We start from the raw sequence: 22,671 nt of genomic DNA, 5'->3' as shown, positions 1-22,671 counted from the left end.
TCTTGTAAGAGGCACAGTTTTTGATACATAACACTGATTCTTCCAAGAACACCATTGTCTTATAGAATAGACATCACAAAAGCACCCTTGCCTAGTTAGCCATGCTCCCCCAGAATTTTTTTCTTTTTCTTTTTCTTTACTCTGGTCCTGAACTCCGAGCCTGGGTGCTATCCCTGAGCCTCAAAGCTAGTGCTCAATAACTTGAGCCACAGCGCCACTTTTGGTTTTTCTGAGTAGTTTATTGGAAATAAGAATCTCATAGACTTTGCTTCCCAGGCTGGCTTCGAACCATGATCTTCAGATCTCAGCTTCCTGAGTATCTAGGATTACAGGCCTGAGTCACCAGATCCCGACTCAGAATTGTTTCTTAGAAATGTACCATGAAAATTTTTCTTTACAAGCAGCAGACATTTCTTCTCAAAAAACAAGAAAGCACACATTTCCTAACTTGGCAAGGTTGAACTGTGGCAGCATCATAGGAATTATGTGTTCATTAGCCAAAGGCTATCTCTACACCTGGTTTTGAGGATTCTTCTTCTATGAGACCACTTGGCCAGTGTAAGATTGTCTTTTGTTTTCACCATCAGAAAATCCTGAAGTCACAGAAGTTAAAACACCTGCTATTTCCAACCTAATCAGCTTGGGAAATACCACACGTGACAGTTAATAGCTGCACATGAAATAAGTTGATGGTTAAGGAGAAGTATAAGCTGGTATTGATCCTGACCAATACTGAAAGCTTTGCCAGTTCAGGAGGAGGGCCACATCTGCCCATCACAGTAGTGTTAAAGACTTGCTAATTGCTTGACAATTGAGAGTTCCACACCATATGTGATCCTGATGTAAGAGTCTCCACTTCTGAGAATGTGACTTTCTAAGTGGATTTCCTGATTCTATTGTTACAGGGTCCTGAAGGCTGATTTAAAAATTGCCAGGCTTGAGTCATTTTCTGAGACTTGGACTTTTTTCAAGGCTCCTGAATTGTCCACAGACTGGTTGTTACTCATTGAAAGACAAAATCCTTGAATTTGTCCCTTCATGCGGGGCATCTCACTCATTGACAAGCTTTGATATTTGCATTTGGAGATTTTTATTCAATGTAATCATTTCCATACTGGCTCTGACCTTTGGAACCCGTGAACAGAGCAAGGACATAAATCTAGTGTTCCTTGTTCCTCAGAGGACTGGACTCGAGCTGGGGTTGAGGAGAGGCAGAAGGGGAAAGATTAGGCAGATAGAGAGACATGGTAACCCTTTAGAGATAATGCCCACTCTCCTTCTGGGGATCTCTTTGAAGCAGAGACCCCTGGTGGAGACAACTCCCCCACCCCAGGGTAAACAGAGATGTAGGTCCAGTGGAGACAATACTGCTTCCTCTTTCTGAAAACTCTGAGAAGCTGGGACAATGGCAAAATAAAGCCCTTGATGACCCAGGAACAGATTCAAGTAGGGGGGCAAGCACCCCTTCTTTTTTTGGCGGGACAGTAGTCCAACAAGATGCCAGAGCAGCCGAAAATCACCCAAAGAGATATATAAGAAGGAACTTGTCAACACTAGCAGGCAAGCTACTGGTTTATAGGCTCTATTTCTAGTCTCTCAGACTGAAATGTCTAAACATTTTTCCCCTCTCCCCTTCCCCCCACTATATCCCTCCCAGAAGGGAGTCAGGGTTGGGGGTTTACCTGCCCATAGTTAAAATATTAGCTTCGGGTTCTCTGGTTTCTAACTCTTACTTTCAGAAAATGGCCTGGGCTCTCACTTCTTCAGCCTCTTATTTATTTGATAGAGAGAAACAACTCAGATTCCTGCTTGGTATCAGGGTAACTGTTGACTTTGCCTTGGGGAAAATCCTGGAATAGTAGGGCCCTCCTTTTTTGCTTTTTTTTTTAACCTCCATTAAAATCCCATTGAATCCCAGCTCTACTCTGTAGTTTTTCCCTGTGCTTTCTGACATTCACGTTAGTCTATAAGAAATAGTGCAATTTGTGACACTACAAAGGCCAAAAGAAAAAGAAAAAAAAAGAAATGATAGCATTGGAAGCTCTTTATTACCTCAAAATTGAACATACACAAAAATAGACAGAGGTTTCATTACCTCTTACCCATATATTCACTAGACAGGTGGCAAAATTCCAGATAACATTATTTCCTCTTTGTTTCATTCCCTTTTTGATTTTTCTTTCCTTTTGTTCCTTTTTGGCAGAAGTAGTGTAAAGCAAATCAGCCACATCCTATTATTTCAAAACAATAACTCACCTTGCATATGTGAGACCAAAACTGTTAAAAATTAAGCAGTCTGAACAGATCTCAAAGCAGATATGCAAATGAACTATAACCGCATGAAAAAAGATGCTCTACATCTTTGACTATACAAATCAAAACCATGAACTGTTACTTTACACCCAATAGAATGTCTATAATGAAAAAAAAAACCCTCAGATAATAGCAACTGTTGGAGAGAAGGGGAGCAACTTTTATGTTGGTAGTGTGAAAGTATAATGTCACAGCCTTTAAAAAAATCAATTTTAGAGATCCTCAAAAGGTGGAACAAAAGTAACAATATGACACAGCAATTCCATTCCTGCGTGTGTAGAATCAAGGGACCTGAAAACTCATACCTACAGAGAGACTCTAAATGAATGTTCATGGCACCATTATTCAGAATAGCCATTGTGAAACACAATGCATGAGCAAACCAAATGGAATATTCAAGCAATACAAAATTATTAGGCACTGGATGTGAACAAGGTGTTGATACACTCAATTTACACCCACAGGAAATGTCCAGAGAAGCTAATTTGGGTGATAGGAAATAAACTAGTGATTGCCCAAATCTGGGTTATGGGGTGGGTAAGGAAAGAAAAAAGTTTAATGCTCCTAGAGGAGAATTATTTTGGAAAGGGTAGATAATAAAAAATGTTAATAGTAGGCTGTAATTTATAGTTGGATAATAACTATGAAATGCACTTGTCATACAGTGAGTTTTATACTTAAATGGGAAAACTGTATATAATTTGGATGATAGGTAAAGAATAGAAAACGCTATTTCACAATGATACCTAGTCTTTAATAGACTCTCAGAATCACCAAGTTGGTAACAATTTATGTATAAGATTTTCCAAGCCATAGCATGAGTTTGAAATAACTTAGCTGGAAAAAAAAATACTCACTGTCAGGGACTCACCTCAAAACAATTTCATGTTCTGTCATTTGCATTTCTTACCCAATGCTAACTCCTATTTAGTTAAGACTCATTTTCAGATGGAAGAACCCCATTTGAGGTAGTTTAAGGAATAGCGACATTTGTACTTGTTGTTTATGTGACTTTACTGTTTGTCCATCAGATTTCTATCTGCTTTCTACCCTCACAAGTAGGTTTTGCCCTATCACAATGCCTCGGTTCAGAAATAGTAGTGGAAAACTGATTTATACCAAAGCTCTGGTACATAGTTTTCTGGATAAGATATTATATGGTTAATTATCCACTTCTCAGTGGAATATTTAAGTTAAATTAATTTTAAATGGTTCCCAAAGTAATTGAAAACAAGGTTTCAAATTACAAAAACATCACCTGGATATAAAAGTAGAGTGATTGCTAAGCATTTATGAAGTCCTCAGAATAATCCTCAGCACCTCAAAATAATAAGGGAATATTTTTTAAATCACAAAGATAGAAAACAGAATTGTAGCTTAATTAAAAATAAAACTAATTAGGGCTGAGTTCTGGTGGCTCATATTTGTTAATACTAACCACTCATGAGACAGATGTTAGGTTCAAAGCTAGCCTGGAAAAGGCACTCCATGCAATTCTTACCTCTAATTAACAAAAAGCCAGAAGTAGAGCTGTAGTCTTGCACACAGAAGCTCAGAAAGTGCCCAGTCCATATATATATTTGAAGAAGCTCCCATCTGTTGCAAATAGCTTTTATATTACTGTTACCAATAAGGACCAATTGAATGGGAAACTGTTCCCATGTGATAGAAGACACCAAATTTCTCTGAAAAGGAAAGTTGGAGTACACACACCGTATAACTTGATCAATTCTCATCTTTTTCTGAAGAGCAGTAAGAGATTTTAAAATATAAAGATTCCAATATAACTCTTTATGCAGGTGTTCCTTTCTATATACAATGGTAAAAGCATTCTAGTAAACACATTAAAGTTGAATGTATAGTTTAAAGAGAAAATGCAGATTACCTTAACCTACCAAACATCATACCTTAACAGAAAATTGGGTTGTAGTGTGCCAATTGTTCACTTTTCTGTCTGATGGCTGCAGAGGAAATTAGCATAATGCCACTGCCCAGCATGAAAACTCTACTGAGTCTCAGGACAGGGTCAAAATTCAAATTTCATAGTATGTACATCCCTTCACACCACCATCAGCTGGAGACTTTCTGAGTCTTTCTTTTCTCCCTTCCTTCCATGGAGAGACCAAAAGATTTGGTTACCAATGTTTCTTCAGTGAATGACAGACAGGTTTGCACGCACATACACATGACACTTGTGATACTCAGCACATCTGATTCTTTACATTCTCATTCTTGCTATACACCTGTTCTAGAGTAAATATCTGAATCTGAAAGAAATAACTAAGGTTGGGGAAGAGTTTTATTAAATGCACTGATGACTAGCAGCTATCACTGTACCTTGAACTTGACACTCATTTAATTTTTTAAATTTAATTAGATCAGATCATGATGAATTTACTAAGCATAATGGTAGCACACTATAATAATGCCTATTTAAACAGATTTAAGAGATTTAAGAATTAAAAATCAACTATGCTTAATATTTTAGCTTATACTGAATATACAATTAAAAAGCCCTCTCTAAATGTTTTAAATGTTTCTGAATTAGAATACATTTTCTATTGGTGAAATAACAAGTTCTTTAAGTATTAGTAATTATAAACTAGCAATTAATTTAAAATAAAGGGTATAAGCTACCATCACCATCATTATAATGTTTCATTCTTCGACACCTCAGAATGAGTTAAAATATTGATGAGTGATTTTCCTCATTCATCAAAGATATGAATTATAGGATTATCAAAAATACCTAAACAGATAAGAGAAGTAAAATTTCTATATGTGCATCTCTCTCTGGTAAGAAGATTCATATATTTTGAGCGCAAAATTAAGACCTTAATACTTCTTAGATAAATTTTCTGACTTCACATGTAAAATGTTTTATTTTATCCCAAATATTCATTCAAATAAAAACTGACAACTGCATAAGGTTTTCACTTTTGTGCCATCACACAATTATTCCATCTTTACAAATATCAGTAAATGAATGTTCTGCTATTCATGTAAAGATGTGCAATTTTATATGTTTAAGGATGCAGTCCTTTAAAAATTATTTTATTATCTTTAAGCAGTTTATGAATACAGTGCTTCTTGCTTAATGTCACCTCTTTCAACATTCTCATCTATCTCTTCCCTAACCACCCCTTTTCTCACTTCTCTTAATTTTGTAGGATATGCATTGACTGCATTCTTCCCTTCTACTGCTCTTCATTTGTCCACCACTTTCAAGTACTCCCTTCTTGGTGTTTATTTTTTTGAACTTTGATTTCACCTTTCTAATTAATTCTACTATTTGAGTTCTCCTTTGAATCTACCATAGTGCACTTAATACAGCTGTGTACAATTGCATACCACCCAACATATTTGCTTATAAGTTTCAAAGCTAAACTCGGCTTCTACTTAAATAGGAAATCATTTATCCTTTATCTCTCTGTGTCTGATTTATATAACTTCATACAATATTTTCAGGGCTTTCCATTTTCTTACACATTATTCTTTACATCATTATTTCTAATCGATAAATAAAATTATCTTGTATGTATATATATATCATATTTTCTTGATCCATTATATATATATATATATGTATATTCTTAATGAAAGGAAGTTTCTAATATTCTGCACCAGAATGTAGGTAAAGAAATCATAATTGTATATCAACTGACCAAAGTTGAAATGAAATTTAATATGATCTAAAAGATTATTGGTTTTATTTGTTTGTTTATTACTGGACCTGAGGCTTGAACTTGGGGCCTGGGCACTGTCCCTGACCCTGAGTGTTTATGTTCAAGGATAGTGCTCTAGCACTGAGTAACAGCTCCTCTTCCAGATTTTTAGAAGTTAATTGGGGATAAGAGTCTCATGGACTCTCCTGCTGGCCTCAAATCACAATCCTCATATCTAAGTAGCTAGGATTACAGGTATGAACCATTGGCACCTGGCAGATTATTAGTTTTATTTTTTTAAGTTCATACATTTACTAAATTCCTTTCTTTTCTCATTTTTAAACCAATGCTCTCAGTGATTGACAAGACATTTTTCAACACTATTTCAAACATTTATTGTTCTATTTACTTATTTTTTTATATTTTCCTTCTATTGGATGGGTTAAAGTTACAGAGTCCTTGAACTGCTAAGGCAAGTTTGAGAATCTGACAAAAGAAATGGGACAATAGACAGCCTCAGCCATTTATTGTACCAGATATTGACACTTGATTCACGAGCAATTTGATAATTTAATAGTCTTTACAAAATTTATAAGAACTAGAATTGAAGTCTGCTGTGGATCTTCAGATTTCCAGCACAGTATACCATTTTCCACTTGGGAAACCAGAGTACATCCTGTCATCATCTTACATGCCCACAGCATCCTTTTTCATCAGACCCATTAGAACTCTTCAGAGTCGTGCTGAAAACTGTATTAAAGCATTCCATAGTAAAGGGGAACAGTAAGCATCCTGCCTTCCACCATCCCCACTGTGATTATGAGTAGCTCTGAATCGCAGAAATGAATTATTTCAGGATTTACTTAAACTGAACCTGAAATGAATAATACAATAATCTATTCTTCTAAACAATCTTCTTGGTGCTAGAAGATAATCACAGAATCAGTGACACCAGACCAACTCCTTAGCCTAACCAAACATTTCATTAAGTGTGAAAAAAATAAAGCAACCATAAAAATATTCTAGACCTCCTAAAATAATTTTGAATATGAGACAGATTAAACTGTATTTTTATTAAATTAGTCACAATTTCAAGTATTTTCCTACTTGTGAGACAGAAAGCTTTTTTGAAGATTCCCTTCTTTTTAAATCTCTTTCATTTCTATACTTGTTTATTCTTATAATCTGATAAATAGCCTTTACTGGGCAAACAAAACTCTCCAACATTCCACGATGTAAAATCCTTTGGGAAAGCAAGAAAATAGCATTTTAAGTAATGATCTAAAACAGGTAGTAATCATGAAATTCCTCTAAATAAATTCTCAAATGAGATATTTTAAATTGAATTTTATTTCTTTTTCTTGACAATTTTAGTGGGCCAGACAGTAGGCAATTCCTTATATTACCAATGACTAACTTTGATTATTTCAAGAATTATGTAGTCTAAAGCAGATAGATTATTATAATGTAATTCAGGCTTTAATATAAAATTATAATAATGCTAACAATAGATGTGAATGTAGATGGCTAGAGAGCCCTTCTATCTAATATTTATTATTCCCATGCAGTATTGCCAAATGATACTGTCACAAGACACAATTCTGGAGGTTAGGAAGTAATGGCTGATTTGGTGAGGGCTGGGCATAAGACCCCTCAGAGAACCACTGGGTCTTACTCAATGACACAAGATTATCCTCAATAAGACAGATGTTATCTTCTGCTTGTGGTCACATTTCTAAAGCACTTTGCAAAGTTCCAATGTGGTCAATCAAATACATCAAACAGTGACTGTATTTTGTCTCTGATATAAAAATTGTTTTTTGTTTTTTGTTTTTTTTTTATTTTTTAATCATAAGAAGGGCTACCTGAAGTCAAAAATAGAGATTCCAATGGCAACCTTTAGTGGCACTCCTTGTGTGTAAGAACTGGGAAATCTTGACTATGTTATGTAAAACTATGTGCAGGCTTTGGCATTCTTCTCTATTGAGTCAGAGTATAATGGGACTTGGGCACTTGTGGCCCATACTTATGATCAAAGCTACTCAGATGAGAGCTGAGGATCATGATTTGAAGCCAGTTTAGGCAGCTAAAAAAGCCAAAAGAAATGTGTCTACTAAGTGGTAGAGCCACAAGTCTTAAGCACCCTGGCCGTGAATTCAAGCCCCAGTACTAGCCCAAGCCCCGGTAACCTGTATGCACACATGTGCATGAACACACACACACACACACACACACACACACTGTACAATGGTGAACTGATGCATTGTGTCCTTGTTTCCTATAGGATCAGGAGTTGAAGTTCTACTGCCTGAATTAGAGGGGAGGCAGCACTGATTCATGGTTATGAGTTTGTCCTGGCTTTGGAATGATAGAGTGTAGCCCCTAGTTGATGTTGAAACATTTGTAACTAAAGCATCTGTCAGACATAGTGCAGTGTTTAAAATGAGTTTCTGAGAGTAACTCCTGGCATTAAACAAGAAGTTAGATCATTTGTGACTTCTTAGCCTTTCTCCTCTTTTGCTGTGTCTGACTCTCCCAGAGGGGTTTATGGGTAAAGACCACATCTAAAACTTTTACACATGAATAATCTTACCTGTAACTAATTTATATCAACATAAAGGAAACTAGTAGGTATGCTCTCTGCCAGTTGAACAGTCCATAATTTTGACTCTGAACTCAATTCAATATAACTTATTTATAAGCATGATTGAATAAAACATATTCCCAGTTTCACATCACAAATAAATTTTAATGTAGAATAAAATTAAACTTTTAAATTTGAAAATACATGAAAATATTTTAAATGTGACCTCTAAAGTTAAAAACAAACTACTGAATTTTTTCAAAAGATCAATGAATGACAAATTCTTACTAAAGCACACTGAATTTTCCTAGTGCATTTATATCATCACAGAATCTTCTTAGAATTATAGTTTGCTTCTAAATAATTACATAATTTATAGTTCTATATATACCATATATATGCTAAATCAATTACATAATCTCCATATGTGTGTATATATGTAAATGTTTTTACTACCAATAATTTAGTATTATAAGTTAAGCAGTGTTTATGTATTAGCTCATTATTATAAATTTCTCTATAAGGATTTTTTTGTTAAGTTTTAAAAAAAATTGTAGATAAGTGAATCTTTTGATCTGTCAAAAAATAAAACTAGAAAGTTCTGGAGTGAATCTTTTTGTGCTACTTATCCTGAACCACCAAAGTCAATGTTCATTTTAGGAGACAACCTGTCTTTCTGCCTTAAATTCAAAGGCAAGATTGTAATTTCTAAGCCTTATGTATGAACTAACCTGAATTTAGCAAATAAGCCAACCATATGGATGACAAAATGAAATAATGACACTTTTCCACATAGGCTGCACGATGAGCATGGTTGGGTTGAGGCCCATTGTACTGAGGCCTGAAGTCAAGAATGGGTTTAGAATGGACACCTACAAGAACAGCTTGAAACCTAAGATTGTTAAAGGAAACTCCAGCAACTTCTAGAGCTAGTAAATTTCTATTACAGTATACTGGTTACCATTCAAACCACACAGATCATTTGTAAATGAGTCCCTGAATATATACTTGAAAGAAAAACCTGGCAAAATTTAGAAAGTCTACACGTTTGTTGGCATTTGAAGACTAGCCATTACACTTTGAAATGCTAGTGTAAGATTCTGCTTACGGCTGACGTCTATCATAATAGTGCCTTGTTTTCAAAGGAACACATCATTAAAGTTGAAGAATGCTTCCTCTGAGGAGGAAGTGAATCTGGACTCATAGAGAACAAATCATGTCAGACGAGATATTTGTGAACAAAATTTAGAAAAGAGCAAGATCAAAATGATGGATTAGTCGATGACTGAAAAGCTCAAACCAAAGAGGTGATTAATGAGTAGATATCTGTGTGCAAAGAGGATTTCTAGTAGGGACCCTAGGCCTAGTCCTTGATTAAGTCCTTTTCAGAAATGTTAGTAATCTTTTGGATAACCATACAAAAGGTATGACTATCTGATCTATGCATGCCTAGCCTTCAAAAAGTGGTAGAGCAGTTTTGAAGGTTAACAAGGATAGTGCACGGCTAATTCTATAGTGACATAAGGACACATAAATCTGCATATAGTTTTTTAAATTTTATTTTATATTTTTATGGAAATATTGGACTTGAAATCAAGGCTTTGTACACTTGCTTGACATAGTAACTCAATGCTGTTCTCTATCACTTGAGCCAAACCCCAAACTCCACTTCCATCTTTTTGCTGGTTAATGGGAACTAAGAGTCTCAGATTCATCTGCCTGGGATGGCTTCAAACTGTGGTCTTCAGATCTTAGCCTGTATCTAAGATTACAGGTGTGAGTGACAGACAGATGTCCAGTTTTGTGACTTTCAAAGAAAATGTCCCATTAGATTCTAGAAACAAAAACAAAATAAAACAAGAGTACAGAGAGAAAACATGTCATGTAACAACACAGAGTTTAATCATTACTTTGTTCAGGCAATGTGACTGACTGACGGGCAGGAGGAAGGTGAACTGACTGGTTATAGTTTATATTCATAGTGTTCTGATATGTCAGCAGAGGGAAGAATATGTCAGAGAGGGCCGCGGCTGCTCTCCCAAGTTGGCGGCTCCTTCGGGAGAGTACTTCAGCTTTGGGAGCCAGGTTTCCTGCCGGACGTGCTGCAGGTCGAGGTGGTAGTCTTTTACTATCAGTCCAAAATGCTGGCTTTAAAATGGCCTTCTTCCAGTGGAAAGCCCAACCACGCAAACATCTTGCTCATAAACTTATAGTATGTTTCAGAAGTGGAAATAATGAATGACCAAACAGAAACCCCTCCTCCCCTAGCTTTACTCAATGTTAGTAAGCTTGCCAGCAAAGCGCGGACAGAGAAGGAGGAGAAGCTGGGCCAGGCCTATGCGATCAGCGCTGGTGTCTCTCTAGAGGGCCAGCAGCAATTCCAGACCATTCACAAGACCATTAAAGACTGTAAATGGCAAGGAAGAAGTTGTAATTACACCTCCATATCAAGTGGAAAACTGTAAAGGCAGAGAAGGGAGTGCACTGAGCCATGTATGCAAGATAGTTGAAAAACATTTTAGAGATGTGGAAAGCCAATAGATACTGCAGCCAGCATTCACGAGCCCAACAACCACAGACCGAGGCTGCCCTGTCAGCCTGAGTCCACACACAGGGCGGACTCTTCCAGCATCCAGCCAAGAAGGCGGTGGTGGTGGCGGCTTCAATAGAGGGAGGCCGGGGGAGGGAAAGGATCCTCCATTTCTTGTTGGCTCTTGTGAACAAAGGGTCAGCATTTCCAAATCTTAGACTTGAACAAACAAAACACCCAACAAAAAAAGAACAAGAGAATAATTGAAAAGTAAAACCGTTACTTGACTAACAGACTTCGGTCCACCATGTCCTTTTCACAGTCATCTTGTTAATTTTATTTTTGAAAAGTCCTTTCCCACTTTGCCCCTTCATCTCTGACTTTCTTTTCCTAATTTGTTCCTGCCATTCTGTTTTTATAAGTGGTTACACTTGCCTTCTGTATGACTGAAAGAAACTTTTACATCTTTTCTTCCAAAATAAAAGTAACAAGCTGACTATGAATCTTAAGTTGAGATCAGAGCAGCAATGGTCTCACTTTAAGTTTTTCCTTTTACTTCCCCCCCTTTTTTTTTTGCACAGGGCATGGCTTGAATTAGTTTTATTTTTCTTAACTTTAAATATATATATGAAAATATATATTAACATGTTCTCTAAATATTTTCTGCTTCTTGCAGGTCTCTTTTTACTAGATCATGGCCACTCTTTCCACCTCATACTTCTGAGAAAAGAACTGTGTTGCCCTCTCTACCACGCATATCCAGACAAGTAACTTGGTTTAGTTCACAACAGGATATCCTGTAACACTTGTAGAATCAGTGTGTGCAGATGGGATTTGCTTTGAGGGTCCTGATGGCTTTTGAGTCTTTAACTGTATGTACCAGTCTTGCATTTGGCCCCAGCCTCAGGATTCTCCCTTTGTCTCACTTGATGGTACTAGAAGAACCTCTTGCTACTCTCCACACAGGAGACAGCTGCCCCTCCCCGATGCCTCTGCAGGAAGAACTTGCTTGCATGGCATATCTCAGCTCATCCTTCTCTGGGGCTGATTTTCTCTTCTAAGAACCCTGAAATCCATCTACTCTCATAAGTCCTATATTCAGAGCTTCTAGCCCAGGAAAAGCCTGGGTGACTTCTGCTTTCTCTTCTGCCTTCCTGCTCTTTCTTCCACCCCGGGAAATCTTACCAGCTAATGACAGTTTGTATGTGCTCAGCCAATGGGCAAAAAACCTGGAAAGAATTTCTGGACTTCAGCCCACCAGTTTGTATGGTTTGACTAACCTGCTAGAGCTGAAACTGGTACTCACTGCCTTTGTGCCTTCAGGGCAGTCTCATGGGGCAGAGAGTGCCACCAGCTGACTATCAGGCACTGAGTGGGACCTGGGTGATGCTCATGTGACTGGCTAGAGCTTTGGGGGTAGAGTAGGGGCTACCTACTTTTTTTTTGGCCAAGATCTCTTTCCCTTTCCTTTTCTTTTTTAATTAAATAAATGGATCAAAATTAAATAATTCAAGCCCTGCCTTCAAAATGAAAAAAAAATTTAGTATTGTTTAGCAAAAACAATAAAACCCAAATTAAAAAAAAAAAAGAAGTGAGTTATCAAATTCAGCAGGTTCAAAGACCTTCTTTGGTCATTTTGGTGGGAAATGGAGTCTACGAGAAATGTCAGATATTGAATTTAATTTCTAAAAGTGTTTCTTGTGCTATTTCTCACAGTAAAACCAAGTCTTATATAAAAATGAAATGTAAAAGGCTAGTAGAACAGTAGAGATAGCTCTATGTAAAATAAAATATATATTCCATCTCTGTGGTAGATAATATTATTGTTAAAAAATTTCTGCTGCTACTTCTAGAAAAGACTGAAAAAACAATGCAGTTTTTGAAGTTTGCTTTCGATGGTCATCAGTTTAGAACACACAAGAGGTGGGCAGTTCAGAATTTAAGAGGCATTGAGTCCCCCAACTTCAGAAGATGAGACTAAGAATGTTGGTTATCCACTGATGGTTTATTCTCTATGCCTTTCTGAGATGACAAAAATAATCTGAGAAAGGAATGATGCAAGGGTATTGAGAGAGAGAGGAAAAAAAAACATACTGAGAAGATCATGTCTATTTCCAGGGTATTCAAGCAGGAAATGAAATACTTCCCACCTTAAAATAGGAGACTGAACCTATCTGCCCAGCAGGATTCAGCGATTAATACTACCTGCTCCAAATTGTTCCTTTTTCCAAGGAGCTCTTATTGTAATTATGTTCTTCTGTTGTTACACTTCACAGAGAGAGGGAGAGGCATTTAGCCTGGTTTGAGCTCATCTGTATCAAGAGGAACCAGCTCAAGTCTATAGACTTGATAATGACCTTGATGGTCTATGCCTTGACATTACTGGGGGAAAACAAAGCTATTGTGAGGAAAGACAGGCTATAGTGTATTCCATTCCCCTTACTGGTGACAAAGTTTTTTCCCAACTGACTGGCATCTGCCTGAACCTTGTGATTTTCTCTACCTAGCGTAAGGAAATGTAAGTAAGATATTTTCTTCCTGGAACAAATATTATGACGTCTCTGTTTCTCTTGGTATAGACTCAAGCTGCTGCACAAACTGAGGATCATATAAAAACGATGTGGGAAGGTGCTCCACCAAGCTGGGACAGTCATGTAGCATAAGTAAGGAATAATGCCTTGTGGAAAGCCACTGGATTTTTAAAATTAGCTGCTTGTTACCACGATGAAACGGGCAATGTTGACACTTTTGGTCTACATACATACATATATGTACACACATACATATATACACACACCTACCCATTCAAATATACATTTGAGAGACTATGTCTTAAAATTCATTAGTCTCAGTGAATAAGAGAGCTAACATTGCTATCTAGTTTGAAAAGTAAGAAGGCAAAGATAAAAGGAATCATTCATTGATTTATGACAAATTGCTTTATTTTTATTTTTATTTGTAAGAGGCTGTGCAAAGGAGTTGCCATTCAACAAAGTAGTATATGAAAACAGTACATCCTGATCAGTGTCACCCTTTTATCATTCTCCTCAGCCCTCCAAAGCTTACCTTTTACCCCATTTTCTTCATTTGTTTGAATATGCAATGAACTTATTGACTTCATTCTTCCCCTTCCACTCTTTGTTTTTCTTTTTAAGAAGTTCACAAGGTTTTATTTAAGTATAACATAGAGAAAAAGAAAAAAGAAGAGAAATAGCTTCTGCTTTTCATGCAGGAAATGAGCGTTAAAACACTAAATTGTGACTTTTGTCTGTAGCTTTTATAGTTTCTGAGTTAAAGGAATACATGTGGCCATATCAGTCTAGCAACCCCTAATTCAACCTTTTTTTTTCTTCTAAATTCAGCTTATGTTATCACCTATTAAAAAGAAGACACATCTGCTGATTTACCTTAACATAAGTGAACCAATGCAACAGCGATATTCACAAGACAATATGTTGGAAATGATCTGTACAATTTGGGGGATAGGAGGCAGGAAAGTAGGAGAAAAATGAGAGAAGGGGTAAAAAGTTTGACAAGAAATACACTTATTACCTTACTTATGTAACTGTAAGCCCTCTGGCAATGAAAATGTTAATATTATAAAAAGTAATAAAAATGATTATGTTTTTTTAAATTAAAAGACTGCCATTCAACCAGTATTCACATGAGGTAAATATTAACAGAAGAGAGCTGATAAGACTATGAAATAATAATTTACATAGGGTCAAGTGCTCGGGGCTCACCATACTCCTAGCTACTCAGGAAGCTGAGATTTGAGGATACTAGTTCAAAGCCAAGCCCAGGCAGGAACGTCTGTGAGATTCTTATTTCCAATTAAACAGCAAATGGCTGTAAGTAGAGTTGTGGCTCAAGTAATAGAGGCTAACCTGAGCAACAAAGCTGAATGACAGCACCCAGGCCCAGAATACAAGCCCCAAGACTAGTACACAATCAAACAAAAAATATAGGAATTAAACCTAATATAATTGTCATAATTGTAACTGGATTCATGGAATAAAGAGATTTTCAAAGGCCCTGGCAAGAATGGCTAAATGATAAAGTATGTACCTAGTTAAAGCATAAGACCTCCAATTTAAGATTCAGTACCAATGTATAAAAATAGGATGAGATAATAAGAATAAAAATGACATATTCAATACCAAAACGAATTGAACATTGCTAGGAGGTAGGCCCTTTTTGTCATCATAGGTGTTGATATAGCTTTTTCTTCCTTTTAGACTGAAAGACAAAGGAAAGGAGTCACTCTCTCAACTTCTACATCTGATGGCCTCTATTTAAGTATAAACATGCAGAGAAAGGAACTGTAGGAAAAACAATTCTATACTTTCTTTTCTTTTCATTGAGGGAGGGTGTATAACCTTTTAATTTCCAAATCATTACATATTATTGGGACCTAGCCAGAAGTTAGCCAACTTTTTCATTATATTTTTTATTGTAAAGATACTGTACAGAGGGATTATAGTTACATGAGTAAGGTAATGAGTACATTTCCTTTTGAGAAGCTAGCCAATTTTAATCAATCAAATTCTGGTAATATTCCAACAAAATTTGAAAATTATGATTAAATTTTTAAAAAGCATTAGAAAAAATTCATTTGTTCAAAATATCATCCCCAGAATAAGATCACAGTTTCATCATAAACAACAAGATTAAAAGTATTATTTTTCATTTTTGTATGCTATATGACCAATGTCTATGGTTGTCTTCAACATACCAGACATACCTGATGTTGAAATGTGTGGAGATGGTAGAAATAACTAATAATTGAAGATTTTTGAGAATATCTTTCCCTTTTGACTTTGAGAACTAGATGTCTTCTTCTTTTCCCTAAATATGCATGTGTATATCTGTCTTCCTCTTTTCCCTAAGTTTGTATGTATATATATGCATCACCACATCAAGCATTTTATTGGTTGAAATGGGTTCTTGAAAACATTTTTCCCAGGCTGGTCTTGAACCAGCAATCTTCCCAATTTCAGCCTCCTTCCTAACTAGGATTATATAATGAGAACCACAGTACCAAGCTCAGAAATGTATTTTTTCATACTCCCGGGATCTGGTACCAACAAGGTACCAGCAATTCCATTGTCCTGGGGAACTTTCTGCCTGCTTTATGGAACTCACCTTCACACTGTGTCCCTACTTGATGAACGAGTCAAGGTGTCGTTTAGGATTTGTTTGATTATCACACAAATCTCACTAAATACCATTACATTGGCTCAATGTGGAAATTTTTTTTTTACAAATTTAAAGGGAAATAGAAACATTTTTTTCTATGGAACAAAAGAAAATAACTCCACAGTTGCTTTGGTCACACCAGGCAGAAATTTCCAGAATTTTCTTTGGCAATTGCCTCAATAACATAAGTAACCATGTAGTTTGCATTCTAAATATTAGCATTTGAGTGATCAACAAATTGTAGACTTATTTTCATGTGCTTAGCTATGTTTTAATTTACAAAATAGCCCTTTTTATAAAATAGGTATGCGTAAAATGCTGCTAGGTTTTACCCTTTTTATAAAATAGGTATGCATAAAATGCTGCTAGGTTTTACATATATTTTCAATATAATTAACTTCCTTAGTGAAAGAATTGAGTTCTTATTTCTTTAAGAAAGCTGTCTTTAAAACATTGTTCCTGTAACTTTATAATGATCAATTAATACTTAAGGAATTGCCTCAGTTAGTAGCTTTGTACAATCTGTATGCTTTTGTACTTAATTCATTAGTAATATTGTAAAGTCACATCTTCAGTGATACATAACAGTGACTCTTTTCCTCAAAGCCATTTTCTTCCCTTCTTCCTACATCTGTTTTCCCTTTTCTCTTTTGCATTATAAACTCCCTTTGTGTTGTATATACCTACTTTTAATTCAAAAACATTAGTGTATAAAATTATTCTTTTTTAATATATATTTTTATTGTAAAGATACTGTACAGAGGGGTTACAGTTACATGAGTAAGGTAATTAATACATTTCGTATCGAGTATTGTTCCCCCCCCTTTGTTTTTCCTCTACCATCCCTTCCCTCCCCACCTCCCCAACTCCTCCTTTGAGATCAACAAGATATTATATTGGACTTGCTCCAGCAGCAAGTCAGGGTTTGTTCTATATCTAACCTCCATGACTTAAAACAAAGCTGTCCCCAACTGGCTTGTTTCCTGAAGCTAATAAACATGTCATTTTGAAGTAGTAAACTTAGCTTAGTAATTGAATAAGCATTTTAATAACGTATTAGATTTCCACAGATCATATATACTAGACATTTGGTAAATGTTTTGCAATTGTACTTTTCTGAGACTCTTTTAATGTAATTAGAAATAATGCACTCAAGACAGCATGTACACATTATTAAGAGACAGTATGTACAAATTCATTATTTCACGCTTAGCATTTGCACTAATTTTGGCATCAGAGAAATTGAGAATCCTCTTTCAAGTCTTCTAAAATAATTATATGTAAGATTTCTACATTTAACAATAACAAAGTTAAAATTTTATATGCAAGCTTGAGGAAAGGTATTCTTGGAAACTTGGATGCCAAAAGTCAAAAGACTTCATAGATCTTAGGATAGAGTTGAAAAAGAACTAAAGAGGCATAAACAGTAGCTGGGAATACAAACTGTGACTAAAGAAATGGACATTTAGGTAGAAAAAGAGACTAGCTTGGCTCAGGTAGCTCACATATGTAGTCCTATCTATTCAAGAGGCTAAGACCTGAAGATCACAGTTGAAATCCAGCTGGAACAGAAATATCTGTGAGACTCTTAACTGGCTAGCAAGAAGTCAGAAATGGAGCTATAGCTCAAGTAGTGGAAAACTAGGCTTGATGAAAACAGCTAAGTGACAGCACCTAAGCCTTAAGTTCAAATCCAGTAGAGACAAAGTAATTCTTATCCTAGTTTTAAAGATTTAGAAGACTTTCCTGGATTTTGCCAATATAAAAAATTACTCAGAAAGTAGAAGCAACAAACTTACTTTCTAGAAGAACAAATATGCTCTCTTTAATAATATTTAATTATATTAAGTATTAATGAAATATATTAAAATCACTCATCCTTCTTTAAAAAAAATTATTTTCATGTAGTTGCACCAAGGGGTCAGTTCAGCATAACATCATTCTCCTTCTTATAGATTGCTTGTCTTATTTTCTGTGATTTCTTGCTAAGTCATACTATAGCTAAATACAATTTAGGCTATGTTTTCTTTTCTCCATCTCTTTTACAGCTACAATTTAATGTGGGTATGTACCATTCAACAGGAAGGGTTGGTGCTAATCCAGGCGGCAGATCAGAGAGGATATAATGAGAGAAGGCATTGCTTAAGATGAGCAAGGAAATGGAAGGCATAAAGCACAACTGGAGATGTCTACAAGAGATGAGGAGGTGATGACCTCAGACATTTCATGCAGTGTGGAAATTGTATTCCAATATTTGTGGCTCTACACCCAAGAATCAGCAGCACTAGACCGTTTCCTAAGGCACACACAATGGGAATAGCCTGATTCTATCTGGGATTCTGAAACACTACATGGGACATAGAAGCAGTTTCTTGGCCAGGGCTGAGGGATTAAATATGGAGTAGAGTAGAATGCAGTATATGTACACATTGCCTTACTCATGTAATTGTAACTCCTCGGTACAACATCTTTACAATAAAATAAAATTTTTAAAAAAGGAGCTAAGATAGCAACCCAGCTTCAAAGGAAAACAGTATCCAGAGATAAAAATTATGAACTATATATTAGATAAACGGTTATTTTTAAGTTTGAAAAGAATATCCCAGCAAATTTTATTATTATGTCATTCAATAAAATAATCTCATTTCAAAAATTCACTACTTCTTAATATTTTATTCTCTAATTTGCATGTTTAATGTTGAATCAACATATTTATGAAAGCTTTGGGATTTTTGTAAACTCCCTCTGTAAGGCTAATAACAAAGCTCTTTCCTCAAAATATGAATTGTACAGTATATATATTAATGAAAAATAATGTATGATTTTGTTTCACAAAACTTTTTTGTAATAATCTAAATCCTTTGATCCTATGAAAACAGTTGTGACCATGCTTTAGTTTAATCAAAAGTTCTGACTAACTTTATCATGTGACAAATGACTTTTCACAATAATGGATTGGAAAACACAGAAAAAAAACACACAATCTCCATATCATAAGCACTTATATATGAGTTCACTGGAAAACTTTGGAAGTTCTCCTCGGATCTGAAATGCAACTCTCAAAATTTCACCTATGTGGAACCATGTAAAATACAAACAGGGATCTGATCATTCTACAAAAAGACATTTGAAGAACACTGAAATAATAAAATTCGTGCTTAATTGTCATAACTTGTCTAAGCAATGTTCACATTCTCACAGCTTCATAGTCACCAAGAAAAGACAATAAAAGATATAGGGAAGGAGAGAGGGAGGAAGGAAGGAAGGAAGGAAGGAAGGAAGGAAGGAAGGAAGGAAGGAAGGAAGAAAGGAGGGAGGGAGGGAGAAAGGGAGGGAGGGAGGGAGAAAGGGAGGGAGGAAGGGAGGGAGGAAGTGAAGGAAGGAGCATCATGGTATTATATCAAGATGCTGTGTTAAAATGGTGTATATGTATTTATGGCCTACTGATAATTTCAAAACTACAACAGACGTAGTATTGCTGGGTCATAGGGAAGCTCTATATGTAATCTTTTGAAGAACCTCCATAATGTTTTCCATAGTGGTTGAACAAATTTATATTCCTACCAACAGTGCAGTAGTGTTCCCTTTTGGCCACATCCCCTCCAGCATCTGTTGTTATTATATTTATTGATTATAGCCATTCTAACTGGGATGAAGTGGAATCTCAATGTTATTTTGATTTGCATTTCTTATATGGCCAGAGATGTTGAGTATTTCCTCATGTGTCTATTGGCCATTCTTATTTCCTCTTCAGAGAAGTCTCACTTTAAGTCTTTAACCCATTTATTAATATGGCAGTAGTTTCTTTAGGATTTGGTTGGAAGACTTTAATTTTTTGAATTCTAAATATATTTTTGATATATTTTGTTTGTTGTATGGCTAGTGAAGATATTCTCCCAATCTGTGGGCTTTCTAATGCTCTTGCTCTTGCTAGCTATGTCCTTTGCCATGCAGAAGCTCTACAAACCCAGTTGTCCAACATTTCTTTGATTTGTTGTGTTTCTGAGTCTTTTTTTTATTGTGAAAATACCTTAGAGAGGGGTTACAATTACATGGGCAAGATAATGAGTGCATTTCTTATACGTTGTTGCCTCCTTCTTCATTCCCCCCTCCCCGCCCCCTTGCCCCTGGCAAAAATTGTAAAGTTCGTTTTTCAACATAACGACTTGTACATCTCATTGTTGCAATGGGTCCACGTGGATCCCTATTTAAACGATTTGTTTTTCCCCTTCCCCTCCACAAACTACACCAACATCAAATACAGTGAAAGCAGGGGTTATACTGTGGGGCAGGGACGTACAAAGCAGCAAAGAAATCATCTTATAAATATGTTAGAATCAATCGCATGAAAGAAAAAAACATTTGAATACTTATCTTGGAGTTCATTTCACCTAACATCAACTTATCTGACCTTTTCTGCTTGTCTCAGACATATACTAGTAATTGCAAATAAGGGAAACCATGGGACCTATGTTTCTTTGGGCCTGGCTTACTTCACTTAGTATAATTTTTTCCAAGTCTTTCCATTTCGTAACAAATGGGGCAATGTCATTCTTTCTGATGGAGGTATAGAATTCCATTGTGTATATATACCATATTTTCTTGATCCATTCATCTACTGAGGGGCATCTGGGTTGGTTCCATATCTTAGCTATAGTAAATAATGCTGCAGTAAACATAGTTGTGCTGGTAGCTTTAGTATGGTCTTGTTTGTGATCATTTGGGTAAATGCCCAAAAGTGGGGTTGCTAGGTCATAGGGAAGCTCTATGTGGAATATATATATATACATATATATACATATATATACATATATGTGTGTATATATATATATGTATATTTGATTGTGAGAATACCGAACAGAGTTGCTTTGTATGTGGAGTCTTTTGAGGAACCTCCATACTACTTTCCAAAGTGTTTGAACAAGTTTACACTCCCACCAACAATTCAGTAAGGTTCCCTTCTGTCCACATCCCCTCAAGTATCTGTTGTTATTAGAGTGCTTGATTATAGCCATTCTAGCTGGGATTTATTAAGAAGTTTTTCACCTGGGCCAAGGAGCCCTAGAGTTTCTCCAATTCCTTCCTGTAATGTTTTCAGAGTATCTGCTTTTACCTCAAGGTCTGACCCAGTTTGGAATGGATTCTGGAGCAGGGTGGTATATAATGATTTAACTTTAGTTATCTACGGATATTTAACCAGGTTCATTTCTGGCATTTCTATTCCATTGGTCCTCAGGTATGTTCTTGTGTCAGTACCAAGCGGTTTTGATTTCGATAGCTTTGTAATAAAGTTTGAGGTTTGGTATTGATATTCCTCCCACACTGTTCTTTCCGCTAAGGATTGTTTTTGTTATTTGGGGTCTTTTATTGTTCCATATGACTTTTTGGACTGCTTCCTCTGCTTCATTAAAGAATGAAGTTGGGATATTGATGAGTATTACATTGAATTTGTAGATAGCTTTGGGCATTTACCCAAATGACCACAAACAAGTCCATACTAAAGCTACCAGCACAACTATGTTTATAGCAGCATTATTTACCATAGCTAAGATATGGAACCAACCCCAGATGCCCCTGAGTAGATGAATGGATCAAGAAATTGATATAGATAGATAGATAGATAGATAGATAGATAGATAGATAGATAGATGAATATATATAGATGAATGGATCAAGAAAATGTGTTTTATTTTTCTTGATCCACTCATCTATCTATCTATCTATCTATCTATCTATCTATCTATCTATCTATCTATCTATCTATCTGAATTCTATGCTTTCATCAGAAAGAATGACACTGCCCCATTTGTACTGAAATGGAAGGAACTTGTAAAAAGTAATATTAAGTGAAGCAAGCCAGACACAACGAACCATAGGTCCCATGGTTTGCCTTATTTTTAATAATTAGTATATGTCTAGGACAATCTTAGTAGATGAGCAGAATAGCTCAATAGCTATGTACATATGACCATATAAGATGATGCTAAGCAAAATGAACTCCAAGACATGGACACAAGAGGTTTTTCATTGTTATTGTTTTTGTTTTTTAAATGTAGTACATGATTTATTTTTACTTTTGTGTTTTTTCCTCTATGGTTTATCCCCTGTTGTCACTGTATTTGATGTTGGTACCCTGGGCATTGTGTATTGGTTTATCTGAATTAGGGAACGGAAGGGAATGAAAAAATGGTGAGACAAAGGACAAAGGGGGAACCAATGCAACATTGATACTCACAAGACAATATGTTGGGAATGATCTGTAAAACTTGCGGGGAGGGGATCTTGGGTTAAAGGGAAAGTGGGAGAAAAATGAAGGAGGGGTAATAAGTTCAGCAAGAAATGTAATTATTACTTGCTTATGTAACTGTAACCCCTCTATA

At 35.9% G+C, this 22,671-nt stretch overlaps 1 pseudogene; it reads left to right on the top strand.

The window, feature by feature from the left end:
* The first annotated feature begins 1,264 nt into the window (after positions 1 to 1,264).
* On the top strand, positions 1,265 to 11,164 carry LOC138810002 (protein LSM12-like; annotated as a pseudogene).
* Positions 11,165 to 22,671: the final 11,507 nt, after the last annotated feature.

Source organism: Dipodomys merriami, unplaced genomic scaffold (assembly GCF_024711535.1).
Source record: "Dipodomys merriami isolate MVZ:Mamm:240054 unplaced genomic scaffold, mDipMer1.0.p SCAF_5, whole genome shotgun sequence".
Lineage (NCBI taxonomy): Eukaryota > Metazoa > Chordata > Mammalia > Rodentia > Heteromyidae > Dipodomys > Dipodomys merriami.
The sequence above is the reverse complement of the archived record's forward strand: the minus strand, read 5'-3'. Positions and strand labels throughout refer to the sequence as shown.